This window comes from Patiria miniata, unplaced genomic scaffold (genome assembly GCF_015706575.1).
Source record: "Patiria miniata isolate m_02_andy unplaced genomic scaffold, ASM1570657v1 HiC_scaffold_30, whole genome shotgun sequence".
NCBI lineage: Eukaryota > Metazoa > Echinodermata > Asteroidea > Valvatida > Asterinidae > Patiria > Patiria miniata.
In genome coordinates, this window is record NW_024037070.1 from 243,874 (window position 1) to 267,119 (window position 23,246).

A 23,246-nucleotide genomic window follows, 5' to 3' on the forward strand; every position below is an offset into this window, starting at 1 on the left:
CGTTGCCAATGGTCGCCATCTTTTGTGCATTGCCATTGGGTAACTGTTGGCAACATTTGCATTGCTTGAGTGAGTGGGACACACCCCTGATTTGAGGGAATTCAGTCAATAGATACAGGTTGGCACAAGAGTTACATCCCAAACAAAATATTCTTAAAAAAGCAACAGTACAAACACATAATTAAAGAACGCCAATCATATGACAAAAGAATGAAAATCAAAACCACTATCATTTGAACTAAGGTGAAATAGTTCTTTTAAACAGTTTTCTTGAATCCAGCTTAGCCATTGTAAAATCTTAATCCATACATAAACTACAGAAATAAACGATTAATGGAGAAAAATGAAAATCAAAGTAAAAACCAACCTCTTTGAGTGGGATTAAAAGCTGTGTCAGTGAACTCTGACCTATGACCTTAGCTATCATCTCATAGGAGTCATATCCCTTGATGCTTGCGAGGCCTCTACAAGTTACCCACAATGCCTTCTCTTCCTTCTCATCAGCTACTTCGCCAAATAGCTCCGTTGATCACCTACAAAAGTACACAAGTGCAACACGGTAGAAAATCAGTAAACAAGAACTTCTTTGGTTATGAAACACATGATATTGTCAGTTGCTGTTGCTGCTCCAGCCACTATTTGGAGTTGACGCTATTTCTCTTTTTGCTGCTGCTGTTGTTGCTGCTGCTACTGAAGCTGCTGTGTTTCTAGTATAAGGTGAAAGTATTATCCCCTTACCTCAATCATTGAGTGAATGCTGGTGTCAAGATCTCCTGGTTTGAGTGTTGGTAAGGCGCTGTGTAGTGAGAGCGTGTAGGGTGAAACTCAGAACGTGGAGCTAGAGCAGAGAACGGATAAATATGACACAGTGATTATCACATCAATCAAATAGTTCTAAATATTAATATTACATATGTTTGAGCAGTTGGGTTTCTCGAATCTAATTCTGCCATTTTTTAAAATCTGAATTAAAACACCATATGACAAACTTCAGAAGTAAGTTATTGTTTGGGGCAATGAAAAATAAAAAAAAACCAGTCAATTTGTTTTGTTCGACTTTCTAATTAAATGCATTTGTGATTAGTGATTTCTAAAAACAAACATTACGTATGTTGGGACAGTTGGGTTTGGTCAGTGGTACTTTCTCTAATGGTTAATTTCGGCTGTAGAACACACCATGCGGAATACTTCTCAGTCACTATTCATTCAAAAAATACATTTAAAGCCTCCTTGGCCAGACTAAAGTACATGAAAACATGAAATTCATGGCCATGATTTTTCAGAAAAAAATTCCAAGACTGACCTGATATCCCTAGTCAAGGCATGACACAGCTCCTTCAGGATAAACGGGAAGTATTTTACCCCCAGTGATGCAAGGATCTTCACCAGAGTTTCTCTGCTAACACCTCGGACGTCTTTAGCTCGACTCTTCAGCATCTGACACACCTTGACTAGGACTCCAGGCAGGCTACGGTGCAGAGTTTTCTTGGGTAAGGCTTGTAGGAGTTTGACCATAGCTAAGGCGATGGGAACACGGAGGATTTCTTCATCCTCAGCGATGCTGTAGCGAGCTTTTTTGTGGTGTTCTTCGCTCTTAACCTGAAATTGTAAATTCAAATTGTGTTTAGAAAAAGCCTCGATATATTTCAGCCCAAAACAATATGGCGGTCAAATAAAATTGTATCTTGTCAAATAACTGATTGTTTTTCATCCATTTTTTTGGTCAAACATTTTCCATCTACCTTCTTCGTGAGTGTCTTGTGTAGCTTTGGTAGGATGCTGGCAACAATGATGCGGTGGATCTTGGTTGCCAAGGCAACATTATTCTTGAGTTTGTCTGCATCTTCATGTGAATCCAGCTCTGCTGTGTCTTCATTTTCTTCATCATCATCATCTTCATCGTCGTTGTCCTCATCTATATTTTTCATTGACGACTTCTTTATGTTCACCTTCATTGTTGCTTTTTGCATCAGTTGATTTATCATTGTCACCTCCAAGGTCTGGTATGAGAACAGACAAATAATGTTCGTAACTGTAGACCTTCATGGCTAAGCAGCTAAGCACAGGATACAGTTGCCTACAAAAACAGGTTACCAGCCACAATTCCGTGTGGTGATTACTGCTTGGCACTGGTTCCCAGCTCATTTTTGCTTAGAATAAAGGTTTGCACAGCAATCATTTCTGCTTATCTCTCCATGAAATTAGGAACAATTAAATGGTACTCAGAAATAAATACCAATCTACTGGGGGGTCTTCTGAGCAATTTACAAATAGAAGAATAGTTTTTACTATTAACGCATAATGTCCTACCTTCAGATGAATCTTGACTAGGTTTAACAGATGTTTTGCCAACCTGTACGGACTCTACTTCTTCAGAGAGCGATAGATCAAAAATGAAATCCATCTAAGACAGCAACAACTAACCTAAAACAAATCAAAACCAGAAAAAGATAACAATTACATTTAAAGTAAAATATGTAAGTTTAGTAACTATACGAAGGCCACAATGCCGGTATGGCTTCAAGGATTGAACCAGTGCTGTTGTTGAGTCCATCAGACTTGGAAGTTATTGAAGTGAACAGTGACAAAGGCATTCCTGTCTTGCTGTGAATCCCTTGTGACGTTTGACCAGACTTGTGAATGGACTTGTAATGGACTTACAACATTGGATTGCACATGCAACAAATTTGAATCCAAATTTGGTTCACAGCATTGACAAGGGGAAAAAACATGATTATCATTAGGTGTCTTTTGTTACCTCACAGCCGTTTTCTGTTGATCTATGCTTCGCATGACAAGCCACAAGTACTGCTGTAGTATCAGGTAGTACCATCGCCATGGTAACTGCCCAGCAACGGCTCCCACAGCACCAATGGCCTCAATGACAAGTTGGGGTTCTTGGCAGCTATCGTCTGGTCAAAGATGAGGGCTGTTGCCATGGGTAACAGGAACTGATAGAGGGCGCTGTAGGCAAGATCACCCTGTCTGGCATGGTGTGCTAGACGACGCAGCGCTCGCATCCGTCGATGATGCTGTAATCAATCAAAATAAAAAACAAGTCAGGTGTGTTTACAAACACAAATGCCCCGCAACCGTGACTGTTTCCATGACATAACACCACTCTAACATCAACTTACATGTACCTTGGTCAAAGGAACGTTCATTGACAGCATAGTGTCTTCTGTAGGTTTTATATGAATTAATCCCTAATCCCTATGATCTCAGAATAAATACAAGATTTCTATTGTTTTAGCAACTGTGACCTTGACCCTGACCTTTCGACCCAATGCGATAGGCTCCTTAGGATTGCCAAGGACAATCCACAAACCAAATTTGAAGTTCATATGTAAAGTATATCAAGTTATCACGCTGACAAAATTTCTTTTGTTTTTGCCACTGTGACCTTGACCCTTGACTTTTGGCCCCAAATGCAAAAGGCTTCTTAGGATTGCCAAGGACAATCCACAAACCAAATTTGAAGTTCATACTTAAAGTATATCTCAAGTTATCGCGCTGACAAAATTTCTATTGTTTCAGCCACTGTGACCTTGACCCTTGACCTTTTGGCCCCAAATGCAAAAGGCTTCTTAGGATTGCCAAGGACAATCCACAAACCAAATTTGAAGTTCATTTGTAAAGTTTTTCTCAAGTTATCGTGCTGACAAAATTTCTATTGTTCAGCCACTGTGACCTGACCCGTGACCTTTCAGCCCCAAATGCAAAAGGCTTCTTAGGATATACCAAGGACAATCCACAAACCAAATTTGAAGTTCATATGTTAAGTATTTCTCAAGTTATCGTGCTGACAAAATTTCTATTGTTTCAGCCACTGTGACCTTGACCCTTGACCTTTCGGCCCCAAATGCAAAAGGCTTCTTAGGATTACCAAGGACAATCCACAAAACCAAATTTGAAGTTCATATGTTAAGTATTTTCAAGTTATCGCGCTGACAAGATTGTTCGGACACACACACCCACCCACCCACACACACACCCACACACCCACCCACCCACCCACGGAAGGACAAGGCGGAAAACAGTATGCCCTTCGGCTTCGCCGCGGGGCATAAAAACAAAAAACTGCTATTCACTGCATCAGAAGTGTGTCTGGACAAAATTTGAAGTGATTATTTCTTTTTTTTCAATTATTTTCTAAAGTTTATGGAACAGAAAAAACCAATTTGTGATGTTCAGAATCAGTTTACTTAAGATTTAAAATTGTGATCGGGTTTTGTAAAGATGAAATGAGCACAAAGCTTGCCATGAGTTGTTACACAGATTTGATTGTGATTAAAAAGCAGATTTGAAATGAGAGATTACACACAAACAAAAAGCATCCAAAGTACCTGTATGTGTCTGATGTTCTCAAAGAAATCTTTTTCTATGTCCGTATCCTGCAGGATTCTCATACATTGGAACTGAGGATGATCTGGGAACAGCTGGACAATGTCGGAGAGAAGACAAATCATCTCATGTCTGGCGTTCTGTCAGGACAAAAAATGGTTTCAGTTAAAATCAATTAAAATACCTAACAAATAGTAAATTGCTTGCTGATTACTGATTTGTGAGTCAAGTCCTCATGGGTCATTCACAAATCCATCACAAGTCAAATCACAAGTCAATCACATGTCAAATTACAAGCACATATATCACAACAAATCACATGTCAGTCACAATTCAAATCAAAGGTCAAATTACAAGTCCATCATAAGTCAAAGTGTAGGTCCGTCAAAATTCAAATCAAAATTCGACCACATGTAAGATGAAAAGAAACACATGATTGACATAGCAGTCACTTTGTCATAATTCATCAGCTTGAGATCAACCAACTTTTGAAAAATGATTAATATCTATTATTATATTTTGTGGGCTGAAAAATAAAAAGGAATATCTAAGGTCAGACAAACTCCAAGATACATTACCTCTGACTTTAATCACAATGCATCCCTGATTGCTGGAGCATATTTGTGGATGACAATGCCATTGAAATGTTCAGTGTTTGGTTCCTGTGATGATAACTTCTGTAGGAGTGCCTTCAGGAAATGGGCCGAGTTATCTCGCATGGACATGTCTTCAATCTAAAAACAAAAAGGAATTGATAAAATTGTTAAAATCTTATATCTACTGCAAGATGATTACCGGACATAGCAATAATACTCTGGAAAATTTAGTAAGACTGACAATTTAAACTATTTACCATTACTCTTTGTATTTCATGTATTGCATCTCGAAATGCATGCCTCACATAAAAGAATTCAAAAATAAACTATACGTTTACTGGACAATGGAACATTTTACTTACCAATAGATTATTTAGCACAAATCTATGAATGATTGAATACTTAAAATTAAACCTAAAAGTCTACATGTAACTGTGCTTCTTTAAATGTCTTCTTTAAATGATTTGCAAGAATTTGTGTGAGATGAGAGTAATTATGTTATGTATCAACAGAGTAAGAATAAAGGTGTAGGCCAAAATGTTAGACACATTACAAATTTCTTTTGTCATTTTATAAGAAAAAAAACACACTTACCTTCATTATCATGTAGAAGCAGTTGTATACAATTGGAGTCACAAATGCTATGTCAACCGTTGCCATAGCAGCAAGTCTCTCATTGGCTAATTTGAATCCAGCCAGCCTATAGGCATAATCTGGCTCATCAATGTGTTTCCGATCCCAAGAATTCAACTGTTTCATGAGACGAGCGAGGTCCCCAAGGTTCGGGTTGCTCTGTGCCATCGCTGCGAAGACCTCACAGAGAACAGCTCGAGACTGCCGGAACGTCAGACGATAGAACAGTGCTGACAAGGTTCTGTGATTTGTAATGTCAAAAAGCGCATTCAGTCAACTTTGTTTGGTAAAACAAGGGCGGTTCAAAACTCTGTAAGAACATAGTTGTATATTAACTTAAGTGAGGTATCGCACAGATTTTCTCAAGCAACTACAGGGGGAAAAATGTGAAATGCAGTGCATGTACATAATATATATGCATTACAGTTGACAAATTTGATATGCTTATAAATATACAAAATATTGGACCTTTTCACACATTTCATCAATATGAAGGTAAACATCTGCCTTGATCTAACAAACATAGAAACCCAGAACTTACCCAAGAAGTCCGCAGGATTCTCACACAACTTGATCACATTTCTGATTGTGTGTAGAATGTCCAGCTCAGTAGTCTGTCAAAACAAAGGGGACCAACCAAAATCAAATTCAGGCTTGTTTTTATCAAGAGAAACATACGTTTAGTTCTGCTTACAAAATTTGGATCCTAAATTAAACAAGAAGGATTGCCTATGAAATTTCCAGTAAAAACACGGGAAAAATGAACATGTTTGAGTTGCAAATTTACCTCATGTTTTTCATTGGTTCTCCTCAAGAATGGTAGGTAGAAGTAGACTAACCAACACGGCACTCTGCTCAGGATCACTGATGTACAAGCTTATCCTGTCAACAAACAAAAAAATGACAAAAAATGTTGTCTAGACCCCAGACAAATAATTGAAGTGTCAAATTGGGTCAAAGGGTTGAAGTGTGATAATGCCCGACAACATGGTTACACCCTTCTCCTGGCTAGTAGATATCTCTGCCAGACAATTAAACGAATATTCCCCATAGTCAACATTGAATAATAGTCAAACATATTCATATATTCATTTAGTCAAATATTCATACTATCATGAATGCATATATTCATATATTCAGAATACGATATGAAAACTGACTTGGATAGTATGTTGAGGTCTTTCATGGGTAGACTTCTTCTGTCTTCTTTCGTCTGAGTGCTGTGACTGACTGATGAGCTGAGATATTGCAGAACAGCAGGTACATACGGGAAGAGTAGCTTAGTTCCATAGCTGGGTGGCTCTGGAAAGATATATAATAAAGTAGGAGCTTAGTTCAACTATCTATTCTCTTTTTTTGGACAAGTCTTGTCGAGGGATCCTTGTGGTATGGGTTCAAAAAACCATTTTTACCTGATTTTTTTTTCTTTTCTAATCTGAGGCTTTGGAGGATTTTTTTTAAAAGGGAAATAAAGTCTGAATTTCATTATGTTCGAATTCATTTCTTTTTGCTAATTTTATATTTTTCCTCATGTTTTTCAGAGAAGAAAAGTCCAATATGTCATAACGTATACCCCATGCGAATGTCGTTTAGGAAAAAAAAATTGCCGGTCCAAGAGGTTGCATGATTACAATGTGACCATCTTCTGAATGCATTCTATTGGAGTCACATTGACAAATTGAATGATGTAAAAATATGTCAGATCTATCACACGTACCTGTAAACTCTCTGTCTTCAATCTTGACATCAATAAGGTCATTGACCTGGAGGTCTTCGTCGACCTCTTGTCCATCTTCAATCCCAGAAACCTCTTGCATGAGAAGATGCTCTACAATCTCCCTCACCATGGCAACCACGGAGGCAGAGACGGTTGATGCAGACAGGAGAGCAGTGACGCTTGGAAGGATGGTGCAACTTGGCCTGGTGGGGTGATGCTTGGCTAAAAGAGGATGGAATCTGAAAGAAAAATCAATATCACACCGTTTTTTAAATTCATTTCAGATCATCTGAACCAAAGATTTTACAGGTATTACACAAAACCAATATCACAAGTAAACAAAAACAAAAAATACCAGAATTTACTTGTTGACAAATCAATTTCCTACCTGGGATTTTTACTCCAGACCAGGATTAGCTTCAGTAACGGGGTGGGACTCGCAAGGCACTCATTGGCTAATCTGTCACTCTGAGGCCACACCGCTGCCTCAAAGATACAGTCAATCTCAGGCTGAGAGGGGGTGTTGCTCAAAGATCCCAAAGAATTCAACCAATCGCAGGAGGGCTAGCTGACGCAGTTTTTTCAGTTGGCCAATGGCATAGGTTTGGATCTGCAAGGGTTGAACACAAAGTTAACTTTTGTGTTCTTTCACCAAAATTAAATTTTCAATAAATACATCTGCTTTATCTCAACTGAACAGGAATTTTCATGCATCTGTGACATTAGAGAACATAAACGTTTTTTTTTAATATAAAGTTTGAAAAAGTACATCCGCAAACTTGCAAGAGTGCAAGAAAATGAGCTTTACTCGGCAGAAAACAACACACTTCTCAGGAATACAAGTCAAAAATATATTATATGACAAGAGACTTTGGGAGATAACCTGTTTTGTGGGGTGAAAATTAATAACGTAACAAGCAGTAACAAAACCAACAAAACTTCAAGGAATCTTTGTGCTTAATTTTTGCCAACATGTGACTTTTCTGCTACAGACCTTCAGTTTGATTTAAAGTTTTTTTTTTTTCAATTGCAAATGTCTTTTTTTAACACACCTGATTTCTCTGGTCTAATAACTGTGCATAGCTGGCAAGCAGAGTTATAACTAGATGAAGAATCTTGGAAGCAAATGGTTCGATCCGATGACCCAACTTACTGAAGATTACTCCGATGGTGTCCAGCATACTACAAGATAGGACAAACAGAAATAGGATTGTGACACAGAAACAGCTGTTACCAATTAATTACTGACTGGATTGACCTGAAACATGCCAATCGTCAAAGAAAGAGGGCCTTACATTTCAATAATCCTAATAATAAGATCTTTCACTAGGATACAAACGTCAGGTACTTTGATTTCTGCAAAAGAAATGTGTTCATTATTTTCTTCAACTACCTCATGTCAACTACAAAACTTGAGAATTAGAACAAACTTGGAATATGTACAATTTAAAAAAAAAAAAAGAAGGTTTTCCAGCCTCTGTTTACCTTTGTTGTTTGTTCAGAGGAATGACAGCGGATGGGCTCAAGGAACCAAGAAAATCAGTCATCATCAAACGACAGTCATCTACAGAAAAAAAAGAAACAATAAATTAAAATAAGATTTTAAAAATATCAACACATGCTTTAGAACAGTGTTTTTGACCAACAGTTTTCACAATGCTGCTGCCATCACTGAGTTGGCCCATGAGTGAAAGTGATTAAATGCCCCAGACTAATAAATACAAAAAAAAATCTGCTAGTCATATAAGATGAAAGCTACGCAAGTCGCTTTGAAACAAAACAAGCACAGGAACCATCAAACACACCAGGCCCTTGATTGATACCTTTCAGGATGAGTTGGCATGGCTCCAAGACTAGATCCAGAAACACACTCATCTCACTGGAGGAAGAACCAGCAATGAAACGTAGAATGGTAGCACGACGAACAGCGCCCCACTCTTTCCTTGGGTGCCAGGTCCTGTCTTGCTCATCATTTTACCATAAAGAATCCTGCAAAGATAAAAGTTATGAGTTTCAACAAAGAATGATTGATGTAAGCACCTTATACTTAATTGCCCAGAGCATCCTAGAAAAAGACTACCTTTTTTTTGGGGGGGGGGGGTGTTCCAATTTAAACAAAACATTTCCAACTTCTGAATCTCACCTCAGGAGAATTGGCAACAGCCCCTCCCTGTGATTGTCTGCCACTACCCGTTGATTCATCAATGCTGAACTGGACGAGTGTCTCACGGAATTTCTTATCCTCCATGAGTGCTTCTAGACTGTCGCGGTAGGGAGTCAGGTAGGGATGGTTGTAGTTCATCAGGCAGGTTAAGACTACCTTCTGGATGTCCGGAAATTACTTGACAGCAACTGGAGAAAATGGCCAAAAAAAGGATTACAAATTATCCTTTCATTTCAATTTAATGTAACTTGCACATCCATGTGTAAACAGTAGAAGTTTCAAAACAATTATGATAATTCAAAATATAAAATACATATTGCTGTTATGGTGATGAATTTTATAGTGATTTAACTTACATCAAAGTAGAGCTGTCATAGCTGTGGCTCCTTATACATTGACTTGGGATCTTTGAACTTACTGAAGAGCTGTAGATAGGTTACCAATACTCTGAAAAATAATGAAATAAATGCTATTTGTTTTAAAAAGTAAAGGCTTTCAAGGAAGGTTTGACGTAACGTGTAAACATTAATGTTACATCTCAAAGTGTTGTCACTCAGAGAAAAAGGAAAAAACACTCATCCTAAGTGGCTTTATCTCTTAAGGACAAAATTCTCTTCAGGATTTTTACCTGTACACAGAGCCTTTTCCTATCTTCTTTCTCCCTCTCTTTAGACTTCGTCTTGGAGTTTCATCAACATCCTCCCCCTCCTCTCCTTCCTGAGACTCCCCCCTAAATCCTCCTCATTTTCATCATCATCCTCCGTCTGATCTAAGCTCATGTCAAGTCCAGTCTTTGTTCTGATGTCTTGAGTTGGAGCATTGTTGACATTGGATGGGTGATACTCATTTCTAAGTTGAAGATGATCATCAACAACATTGTTTTATTCACTTAACAGAAATTGGGATGGCAACTTAAAGAAAGAAAGAGAAAAAAAATGTACTACATATAGTAACTCAGTGTTAAAGGTTTCACAAGATATGGAACAAAGCATTTGCACAAATTGGTAAGGGGTCAGAAAAAGAAGAGATTTTATGCTGCACACAACTTCTTACTCTGTTTTCAGTTTTCAAGGAGTAAACATGAAGATTTTCAAAAAACCTACTTCATTACTTTTCAACTGTGTATTAGGATTCTCAATTCATATTACCTGAAAGACAATCAGAGTAACATTGCAAAGTCTGGTGAACAAAAACCAAGATTTTTCAACAAGCAAAATATTTATCTTAAAAAGGCATCTTACTCAATAAATCTGAAGACAAGTGGTACGAGATCCCTTGACCTGCCCTTAGCACGATCAGCAAACTGAGCCATTGCTTTCCACATCAACTGACGGACATTCCAATGGTCTTGTCGATCTGCATCTGCAACACTCTCTGCTTGAACCCTACTGAATAATGCTGAGAGATCGTCAGAGTTTGGACTTTGAACTTCCATGGAATCAATCAGATTGAGGTTTTTTATTGTAGTTTCCATGTAAGAGGACTCAAGCAGCGTCGCCATCTTCTGTAGGTGATCCGTGTAGACAGACCAGAAGCATTTCTTGTCCATGCCATACGCGTGGGTTCTGAATTAATCAAATGTTGAGCACAACAAAATTAGCCACTATTCTACTTTCAGACCTAAAAAATATGAGGGGGTTGTTTAAGAAAATAAATTACTCACTTTATCATTTCCATGATGGGTTGACATAGCAATTGGAAGTTTATGTAGAGCGATCCAATGAGATACTTCAAGGCAACCTGACAAAAAAAGAGATAAACACCTGATTAAAAATGACAGAATTCAACGCATTTTGCCATCAATGTTGTGAATCCCACCATAAATTGATAAGATGATTAAACTATCCAAAATCTGTCGTTTATGAGGAGCACCTGTTTATTGAGGTCAGCAGTTCGCTGTTGTCTACTGTATACTCTCCACATCTGCCAATTGTGGCCAACAAAGCACAGCTGTGTCATGAACACCCGTCAATTGGGGGATCACCTGTTTACCATTGCCACCTGTCCAATGTGGCCACCTGTCGGTGTTTACTTCAACACTGTTCCTATTATAACGCACCTCTTTATACTCTCCCAGTGGTACATTTGGCTGCACGGCATCATAACTCAATCTCTGCAGTAGCTTCTGTTTCTCTCTGTAATCTTCAACAGTTGCTGGGACCAGCTCTGCCTCCAAACACAGCTTGAAGACGCAAACTTGACGAGTATGCTAAGATTGACGAGGAGGGATTTCAAAATGCAAAAATCAATGTTATTTAGGTAGAAGGTTAAAGATGGAATTAACTGGAGTGTGAATTGAACCTGAGAACTGGAACACCGACTGAGCTTTCTAGTTCCATGTTGGTGGTCTTTTAATTTGTAAATGTCTTTGCTCACCAGGTGCTTTTTTGAAGTCCATTTCCCTTTGAATTTTGGTTAAGACATACCAACAAATTCAGTTTCATTTGTTGTTTTGCAAATAGCAGTCCCCCCCCCCCCCGAATATTTCTACTTACCAGGTCTGGTATGGTAGGGAGTTTGACTGGGAACTGGGATAATATCCGTAGGGTCAACGTCTGAACCTACCGAAAAGAAAAGATGAATGAAAAAATGAAAAGTTCTTACTCAAGAGAAATCTCAGACAGTCACAGTCAGTCAGAGGACATATGAATACGAGAAAAAGTATATTAAAATTCAGTTTTGTGGAATCTGTTCAAATATTTGATCGAACCTGATCTTGTGTGGAGAGGACAGATTGGCTGTTGAGCTGGAAGAATGAGCTTCAGTTTATCTGCAGCGAGAAAGCTGCCATCCTGGTCTCTGACTAGCTGGGTAATGTACAGATCTCCTATCAGAAGGGCATGTACACATGTGGGGTTGGTTCTGTGAGAAAAAAAATGTAAAAACAATCAAAAATAATTTTCACTCTTTCTAGTTTACTTTCTTTCAAACTACTTGGCACCACAACACACCTCAGTTGTGGTAATTTGCTAACCTTCACAGTTTACAGACTAACAATGATAAGTATTAAAAGTAAACAAGATTTTTGTTTAATCATTTGCGACATCCATACCAAAACCAGCAAACAAAAAACCAATCTCTTGCTATAAAGTGTCTGATGTAAGCACGGGGTACCACATTTTATAAATGGTGGGTCATCCTGCGACCTAGCATTTCTCTCTTAACAAAACAAAGACAATAAGTACCTCAGAATATTCCAAACAAAGTCTTCCTGTACTAAGGACTGCATGGGTTGGCCCTGGCCACACTGTAGCAATGAGCACATGGCCACCGACAGCAGATACAGAAGCATGTCTGAACAAATAAACACAAACAAAATGAGAACATCAGTTTTCTGGTTTTAGGATACTCGGGGAAAAAAGAAACTTGGGCTTCAAAGAGACATAAACCAGAGGCCATTGTCAAAGAGTTTCATAACATTTGATCTATTAATCAAGTTGTAAATTTATGAATTCCTAAGGCATTAAAAATGCTGAAGTCACATACCTTTGACTGTCTCATCTTTCTGATTTTCAGCAACATCCCCCAATGTCGTTATGAGACTCTTGAGTTTGGGAACAACTCTCGCCTTGTCAAGAGGTCTGTCAAAAGAGGAAGGAAAAAACACACTCTGTAAGTGGTTAATTATTACATAATTATACCTGCGCACTACTAGCAACATGGGTTTGCATGAAGACAGCCAAACAATGATTCTTGCAAAAAGTTGCTCCTACATGTAATTCTCGTTTTAGAAATCTCAGGTGAATTACAACAATCTTCAGAATAAAACCTTGTCTTACCTGGTGCTAGGCAAAACACACGAGGGCAGCCCACAACACTGATATACTACGTTGTCTTGTCTCAGTAACTCGGGACTGAATTCAAGGAGGGACAGGAGATATTCTGGGAAGTTGTCCGCTCGTTTCTTGTTTCTTCTTGCTCTTGGATTGGCTATTTAGCAAAAAAGTTACAAATGAAACAAGATATATATTCTTAATTGTTGTTGAATTTCAAGAATCTATCCTTTCAACAGTTGTCATGTCTGACAACAACTCAATCTAATGTATAACATTGAACAACTCAGTTCTTACCTGTTATAAACATCAAAACTGAAGTCCATGAGGTATGGTTCATGACTCTCCAGAACTGATCCATCTGTTGTTGAGGACTGCTTATGGAGCACCAGACTACACAGTGTGAGTAGGATGTCATGGTTTGATGAGGTAGACTTGCTGCCAATCCCAGTATGGCAAAAATGCAGCAAAGGGTGCAATGTGTCCTAAGTAATATGGTAAGAAACAGTAAGAAACAGTAAGCATGCATTATCATCAGTTGAAATCGTCAAGTTGATGAGGAAAAGCTTAAATGAAACTGGATGAAACTAAGGTCATATTTCGAGAAAAACCTACTGATTTCCGACACAAAATGGCGACAAATCTATGATGCAGGCAAACTGAACAAACAAAAAGAAACTGATACAAACCTTTTCAAATGAGCGCATGGAGAAAAGTTGCTGGCTGAATCCCAAAACCTGTAGCTGTGAGTAGTGGCTGCTGAACACCTACAAAGACAAAAATTGAAAGGAGAAATCAAATCTTAAGATAATGTTAGCCCTGATCCATGGACTTACTGCCTTTTTCTGATTCCTTGCCATTAATTTGTGGCTACAGGTGAGTGCAGTATTGGAGCAATTTAATACTCACTGATCTGACAAGATGGGTAATGACATCATTGCGTAGGTCACACTGGCTTGCATTGAGTAGAGCTGCTGTTAGATCTAACAAAGTGTCACCACACTGGCCGGGTAGTATGCTGCCCTCTAGCAACGTCAAAAGGACCTGAAATTGGGCGGCGAGGAAATAAGAAATAAATCTAAAAGTTTAGAAGAAGCCAATTGGGAAATATGCTTCTGCACCCCGCTAAATCACATGATTTCAAAAGATGATAGGGTAAACATTGCCAAACTCAAAGTTTAAAGTCTATTTTCATATTTTGTTTGTTTAATGCGAACTGTATTCACATATTTCCACACTAAAACTTTGTTCTTTATAAAGAATTACCTTCTATTATTGCAGCAGCCATTCTGTGCATGCTTATGATAACATTAAACTCTCGAGATTATAATAATAATAATAATAATATCAAAAATGTGTACTTATAAAGCGCATGTAACTACCATTATTGGTGCTCAAGGCGCTACATCATTAGTACCCTGCTCATTGGGCCAATAACATTCCTAAGACAATCTCAGCTCCCTAGGGAGTATACAGCTCGATGCTCCCATTTCAGCACAAAGCAGCTAAAGTCAATCAAAACAACCATCTCTGCCCTCACAGGTACCCATTTACTCCTGGGCGGGGAGAACCAATGAGTGACAAAGTGTCTTGCCCAAGGGCGCACACGCCAGTAACCCCAGACTGGACTTGAATCCACAACCTGTAGAATTACCCGCAGATCACAAATGCAATGCTCCAGAGAGTGACCCAAGCGAACACAGCCAATAACAAAAGAAGTTGGTGAACAGCGCAACAGAGGTAACTTACTTCTGCATATGTGTCTGGTTGTTTGATCAGATATCCGCTGTGATGTCCTATCCACTGAGTGGTTAGTGCTAGTAATCTGTCGAGTTGATCAGCGATTTGTACTTTCCGGTCAGTGTCTGCCTCAGCAGTGAAGAGTTTGTGCATTGCACTCACACAACTCTGTGGAAAAAAAGAAAGCATACTTAATTTATAATGCGACACTGGTGTCTTTTAAAATGACATTATTTCTTATGTACCAGAATCTTGACTTTACTTGTGATGTACTTGTGACTGGACTTGTGATGTACTTGTGACTGGACATGTGATGTATTTGTGTGACTGGACTTGTGATGTACTTGTGACTGGACTTGTGATGTACTTGTGACTGGACTTGTGATGTACTTGTGACTGGACATGTGATGTACTTGTGACTGGACTTGTGATGTACTTGTGTGACTGGACTTGTGATGTACTTGTGACTGGACTTGTGATTTACTTGTGACTGGACTTGTGATTTACTTGTGACTGGACATGTGATGTACTTGTGACTGGACTTGTGATTTACTTGTGACTGGACTTGTGATTTACTTGTGACTGGACTTGTGATGTACTTGTGACTGGACTTGTGATTTAGTTGTGACTAGACTTGTGAGGTACTTGTGACTGGACTTCTGATGTATTTGTGATCTATTTATCTTAAGTATCTCGACCACAAGCAAAGACAATGATCTAACCCGAGTGAATAGCGATTCGGAGTTTGAGTTTCTCATCTTGTTTGTGTGGCATGATGAAACTCCAACGCCGTCCAGGAGATGTCATGCAGCAGAGGCGACCATACCAGCATGACGGCTGCCAATACGGATCGGTAGGCCAGAGACCAACATGTAGACTTCGCTGATGGTTTCAACCTTGGCAAGATATTATTATTCAACACTGGTTAATTTTGCTTTCAGATATTATAATAGAACGTACATATTTGCATGCTTTTTCACTGAACTAGTAACCATGCATCATGGTAGCATCGACTTAACCTCTGAGTGATTGTCATGACTACGCCTGCGAACAGCCGAGTAATGTTGACAATGATAATGCAAGTGACTTTTTGTAATTATATCACCGCACCCACAGATTCTGTGTTTTTCAGTGGCCGAGAGTGTGCATCACATAGTATTTGCTATTTCCGTCTACATGTACATGGCTAAAAGGACTATGGCACCTTCCATTTTAATACTGACTACTTTGAGTGGCATAATCAAACTAGCCTCCTAGACCTGTTTTATAATGCCACTCGAAGCAGTCAATATGCAAGACTACAAATTATAAGCATAGCTTGCAAAGTACTCTGATAGTAAAACAGATCTAAGATGGTAGAATCAAGTTAAGGGGTAACAGGTGAAGTGCTTTCTGTCAATGTATTGTTGATCATTTCATTTTTGCATATTTACCATAATAAATGAACTTGGATAAGTGTATTAAGTATAATCTATTGCAAGTACCCTTTCAAATAACTTCCTGTGATATGGCAGATTTTGCTTAACCAGTTCACATCAGACAATGTGTATCACGCAAGGTTTTGCGGTAATCGGAATGGATGATGGATAAACACGCAACAAGCGAGGCCCGAAATGTCTGTCAGTGGCCTGCTTGCAGCAAGCTACCCGTAGATGACAGCCTGAAACCAGTCTTGGTCTGGTCAATGTCAAAATAGTCCAGCTCGAACTGGTTACAACAATCTGCTGGGTCATATGAAATATTTACTTTTTAGACATCATAGTTGGAAATGATGGCACTGAACAGCGTGTACAAGGCATTCAACAAGTTAACAACCTGGAAAGTTAAGCGCAAGATGTAAAGGGTAACTCTGGTGACACTATTGGTTTGCAATTTTTTTTGGTGCTACTGTAATTGGCGATTTGGCTGCTGTTGGATCCAGTTGAAATAAATAAATAAATAAATATTCTGAGTAGACAATTTGATCAAATTTGAGTGCATTTTACATTTTGAACTTAAGCCACCTTTGAGAATATGATTGAAAAGTACCAGGCCTACATGCCCTAGGTGCATGTATATCTAGGCTGATTATAAAGATTACGTGCACAAACAGTAGATTGTCCCTTTTTGACAACTTTTGAGAGCCCTAGTTGGAGAGACGCATTGCGTGAATGTACTAGTACGCGCCAATTGTGTAATTATGTCATCATGCCAATGTTTGTGTTGGACATTCCTCACTAAATATTTGCATAATTTATATAACTGTAGCAAAATGCTTCCGTCTTCAAGTTCAATTTATTATCATTGCACTTCCGGTTACACTGGAAGTAAAGGTCAAATGGTATGCGCCCTGGACATGCTGGATCAAAATATTGCCAGTAGCAATGTCTGAAACAACCTAAAATGAGAATACAACTCTGTTCCGTTATAAAGTTATAGCCTAATTAAAAGTAAGCTCTCAAATTTTCATGTTAACCGCTAGTAATTTGATACCAGGTGATGTCATGATGACATCACAATTTCTTTTACATCTTCGGACCAGGGTTCAAATTCCATCTAGGTTTTATCGTCATCACTTGAACTGTTTGGAAAAGATGTGGTTCGTTTTGATTTTGAGGCCTTTGTCTGTAATTTAAATTCACCCAATTTTGACCTTCCAGTAGACCCGGAAGTACATGTATAAAGGTCGAGCGAGTTCACGTAGGTTAAGGAGAAAACCAGTAAAGAATTATTGTCCAGAAAAAAAAACCCAAAGAATAATTATTACCATTTCAAAAAGGTGATTGGGTCGTACCCGATCAAAAAGTCCCCAAAAACATTCAGTGTGATGAATCCTACTTTTGACAGATTTTCAACTTTTTTCTGTTTTAGTTTTATTGTGTTGAGCATAAAAATCGGGCAAGAAAGATCTTTTGCTGTTACCCCCTCAACCGTTTTAAAGTACAGTTAGAGCATTTTCTCTTCAAATATGAAAAAGTCTTACTTTGCAGTACTTCGAGTCTGTTCCATCCCTGTGAAGCACCAGCAAGGTAGTGATCGATGTACTTGATGCAGTCCTTCTCCTGGCCGTATAGTGCTTCTCAAGGGAGCTCTGGTCTGAGTCTGTACCATCCCTGTGAAGCACCAGCAAGGTGGTGATGTACTTGATGCAGTCCTTCTCCTGGGCCGTACAGTGCTTCTCAAGAGAGCTCTGGTCCGAGTCTGTTCTAGCCGTGAGAAGCAGTCCTTCTCCTGGGCCTTATAGTGCTTCTATAGTGCTTCTCAAGAGAGCTCTCTGATGTGAAGTGAGCTGGTAGATCTGCCATCACCTGGTCAAGAAAATTGAATATTGTCAATTTGAGAAAAAATGTTTGATACTGATTGAGACATTTACTTGTATTCATTATTAGCTATCCTGCAAACTCGAGTGGAACAAGGTTAAAAAAAAATAGGTTAACCAGTTTGCGTCGGATAACGTGTATACAACCAAAGATTTTGCGGTATTCGTAGCGGATGAGAGATGAACAAGCAATGATAGCTGAGTCCTATAAATAAAGATGTCAAATTGGTTCAGAGAACTCTTGGAGTTTTTAAGAATAAATTATTGTTTCACTGAAGAAGAAGTGTCTTTGCTCCCTTATTAGTCCCATCCTTGTAGATAGGATAGGATGCCTGGTTATATATCTTTGATACAAACGAATCCGGGAAATATAAATTTATAGTGACTTGGCATCATTACATCTTGCAAGGTGACAGAAGAAAGTCCTGAATAGCGCCCTCTACCCCACCTCACCCGGCCACAGCATTACGGTACATGGCAAAAAACAATGAAACAAGCCCATTGGTTTTACTTTAAACGTGCCAGACCTTACATGTACTCCATATTTTTTATACAATTTCCTTAAAACATAAGTAGTGACTACATGTATCAAAGGTTATTAATATCACTAAATCTGAAAATAAAAAGAAACAAAAATCCCCCACTTGCATTATTGTCCATTCAGCCATAAAAAATCGTTGTGCGTCAATTTTGATCTGTTGAGTCAACTTCTTTTTTTCTTTAAAAACTGTCTACAACAGTGCCCTTTAGTGCTGCACCGCCTCAAATATTTAGCACTAAGGAGCACAAGGGCACCAAGACAAATGATAGGGCACCAAGTCAAATGATGTAACACCATATGAAAACTCAAACAAACAAAGCAGTACCACTGTGCTATTTTTTCCCAAGCTTGGATGGTACAGACAAAGAATATTTTTTTAAATCACTACATCAAGTCCAGAACTTTGGTCTGACCAGAGACCCACTATTTTTTTTTGGCCTCACGGCCTGTGCGCAATTCTGTCTCACGTTGGATGAATGCCCCATACATGTAGAGTCCCCAATTTTCGGACTAGGCATGAACCAAGGACTCCTCAATTCATACTAGGATAACTGAGATTACAACTTGAAATAAAAAGGAATCAAACCAAACAAGCAGTAGGATCTGAACCAAAAATGTTTCAATTCATTCAAGGATAACTAAGGCTACACCTTGGAACAAAAGAGGAATCGAACCAAGGTCAAACCCATAGCCTACAGGACTCAAACTTGCTACTTACTTTATCATCAATGGTGTCAATCTAAGTCAGCACAGCTCCGTCAATCAGTGGAGGTCGATCCATGTCTCAATGGTGTGCTCGATTGATTGCCTGGTCCACTGCTTCGTTACCACCCAAATAACTCCCCAACCGAGAGAACTAACTTCTAGAGACTGGTTGATTTTTATCAGCTGTTTGAGCAAAAAATAACAGTAATCATAGGAAAATGAGACATTTTCTGTCTTTGTACAGTTCTCTCTTGAAGGTGTTGTGCCCATTCTTGAAAATCACGCATTCTTAAGAATGTGCAACTGGATCCTTGCCCAATCTTCGCAAAAAAAAACTCTTCCAGATTGAGCGCACATTCTTAAGAATGCGCGACAAGATAATGGTCTTGTCGATGCCGAGCACCGGCTGCGCTTGGCAAGTCTAGCTGCATCCTGGTTCACTGATTCTCAATAATTATACTGTTGCAACGCAAGGCGCTGAAAAGTAGAGTGGATATGATAAGTATCTATAGGCGTATTGATATGGGGGGGGGGGGGGACCGGGAAAAAATAAGAGACATAATAATACCATGGAGGTAGGACTACTCCATGATAATACTAGTGGAAAGAATTCTGATTTTTGGGATAATAAAAGCGGGGGGGGGGGGGGGGGGGGGGGGGGGGGGGGGGGGGGGAACGTAAGAATGTGAAGAATGAGAATGAATACTGCGACATCCCATAGTGCTAATGTTATTTCTCATTTAAATTGCCACCAATTTATTGTTCACACCCCACCATTACGTCGCAGAGCTGGATTCTATCTAGTCAAAAGAGCAATTTTGGCAGCTTCTGGAAATCGTTTTTTTTTCGTGGCATGCATATGATACTTATACAGGGACTTGTAACTTGTCTAGCCTAAACAAAGCACTTCCCAGACTAGTTCCCAGTCCTCCGTTACTACAAAACTTCCCATAGTGGGCAGAAAAAAAGCAATAATAACAGGTTTAATTTGATTCAAATTATCATAGTTATATGAGTACAGAAGCATAGAACATTTTCTTTCCTCTTTATATAAATTGTTTCCCTTTTAACCGCTATACATTTCATTTAACATAATTATGTCGTGCAATGTTTGTTAAGATTGGGCAAAATTCATAAATTGTGCACGTGATATTCCCACCCAATCTTAAGAATGAGCGCTCATTCTTAAGAACGCGTGCTCGTTCTTAAGAATGGGCGCTCATTCTGAAGAATGGGCGCTCATTCTTAAGAATGTGCATGCACATTCTTAAGAATGCGTGATTTTCAAGAATGGGCACAACAAAGGCATTACTAGTGTTCGAAAATTACCAACATTCAAAAAGGTGTCATTACATTGAGAGAAGTCTGCTTTAGGTTGACATCATTTTTTAGAAATATTAAAAAATATTTGATTTGAATTTGATCAAAACAAAACAGGGGCCCTACACTATACACGATTGCCAAAATGATGATACTGATACCGGTACTTAAATCTGGGACTGCATGCACTGAGAAATAACATTCCCAATTGTGTTAGGAAAGTAACTCAGCATTTTTTTCTTGACTCTCATTCGTGTCCATAGACTTTATACACACACACACACATATTGTTGATGTACCCTAACGTGGTGCACTTTGATTTTTCGCATGTAGCGCCTACATGTACCTAGAGCAAAAGTTTTAACTGTTTCTGTGAAATATCATCAAGTTCTAAGCACTCCTGATCATAAATCGCGAGTTTATTTACCTGTAACAAAGTCAGAAGGAAAAATTATTTTGGCGTAATTTTCCGATTTTATTTTCAAGTGCAAAGTGAACCCTTTGAAAATGCCCTGAAAAATGAGAAAATAATTTTCTGACAAACATCTGGCTGGGTATGTACATGTAAACTTGTAGAGATAACAATTATTTATCAGAATTTAGGCCTATCAAGTTTACAGAAATTCTTAAGTGTTAATTTGGAATTTGCCAAGATTTATTCAAGTGCGCCACGTTAGGGAACACTCCGCCTATTTGTGCCCAATTTCTGGATGCCACCGTTTTTGAATTTCGGATTAAATTTTATGAAAACCGAATTTGTTCACAGAGGTTAAATAGCAAGCATTAATTAGGTAAAAGTACTAGTATTTCACTGCATGAATTTGAGGTTTGTCAACAAAGAGGTTTGGCAACAGTACACGAGGAAAGTCGGGTAAGCTTCGAAGTGCGCCATGTTAGGGAACACGACTATACCCATGTTAGTTTTACATACGCTGTGTGGACATTCCTTTGTTTTCGTGTAGTTAAGAAAACTCGGTACAAAAAATAACTTTACTTAAACTGTGAAAACTCTCTCAACCCAATTTTTTTCTATGATTCCCTATAGGCCATAGTGTTTCTCTTCATTCTGCTAAGGATAAACCTAACCCAAAATGCCTCTAGGCTCTAAACCTGTTTTCCAGAATGGGCAAAACGTTATGTGGACACGGCTTAGTCCACATAACGTCAACACAACCTGCATTATGTGGACATCTTTTGTTCACAAGTGAATGTAATAAAGACAAACTCAGACACACACACACACACACACCCACAATCGCAGAAGTGTCGTCAGGATGCAACATTTAGGCAAACACTGACATCAAGGGAATTTTTCTACCTTGGGATTATCTGCACCGCCGTCATGACATGCGAAATGATGCGATCGGGCGATGACATTGGCTATGAGTATGGCTCATCCAACAACAACAGAAGATGATCAAGCCCACGTGAAGGTTTGCTAGCTACACATGCCAGAACTTCAGAAGTAAACGCGAGTTCCAAAGACTCCCCAATATTCCAAAGGAACGGAGAGACAGAGGTTGTACACCATGTCTGCAGTCCTATGAATATTAGAAATATGATAATGAAATAAGAGCATGAAACTGGAGTGGGAGGGTCTCAACCAAAGACTCAAAACAAACTACACACCAAGCAAGACAGCTGCGTGTTTGGCAATGAAACTGTGTTTGGCGCCCTCAATATTGAGGGCGCCAAACACGTTTCATTGACTGCACCAAACCATTGTGGTAGCAGACCAGTAAATAAACTTCCATAGACCCCAATGGTAAATGCTCCCACTTCAAAAATTCGGGAAAAATACTCACAACTCTCCAAGGTGTTCGAGACACACATCAAATTCAAACTTATTTCATCATCTTTCATTTTCTTTTCAATTTTCGGGGGGTCAACTAATGACTTTTAGGAGAGAAATTTCCATCTGAAGATGATCACCCCTGAAAATAGGCCTGAAGCCCATCGCCATTTTGAAAAACGATGCCTACACTTCATTGCAAAATAGAGCGCTTTAGGGTCCAAATTACATCAAAATTACACAGAACTGCAAGCTCCCAGTCCTGTGCATGGCTTTCACCCATATTTTTTTACAAACCCTCAAGTTTATGGCCCACAGCATGCTCAAATACCGAAGATTTTGGCCTGCGCAGGCAATTTCGGACCGATTTACTGGTCTGCACCCTATAACACAGTCTGAGATCAATGGCACTAACCACCAAAGACATAATCGCACAAAAAGCAAGCTGTGTAGAAAACATGTACCTGCGTTTCCCCAAGAGCGGATCCAGAACACAAGTTTTTTGGGCAGGGCGAAAAAAAAATTGGGCCCCAAAAAGTGATTCCAAAAATTACGGCGTGGGGTTCGGGGCCCTTAAGGGTCTCAAAAAAACTTTTGGATTCAAGATGCTCTTTGGTGCGATT

General features: G+C 39.0%; 1 long non-coding RNA gene and 1 pseudogene across 1 annotated transcript; both read right to left on the minus strand.

Annotated features, from left to right (window-relative positions):
* Nucleotides 1-825: 825 nt before the first annotated feature.
* Nucleotides 826-17,971, minus strand: LOC119739036 (annotated as a pseudogene).
* Nucleotides 17,972-18,212: 241 nt separating this feature from the next.
* On the minus strand, nt 18,213-22,198 carry LOC119739170. Its single transcript, XR_005272540.1, has 3 exons — nt 22,150-22,198; nt 19,525-19,694; nt 18,213-18,254 (listed from the first exon to the last, which is right to left on the minus strand). It is a non-coding gene; the product is annotated as an uncharacterized LOC119739170 (long non-coding RNA).
* Between the last annotated feature and the right edge of the window lie 1,048 nt (nt 22,199-23,246).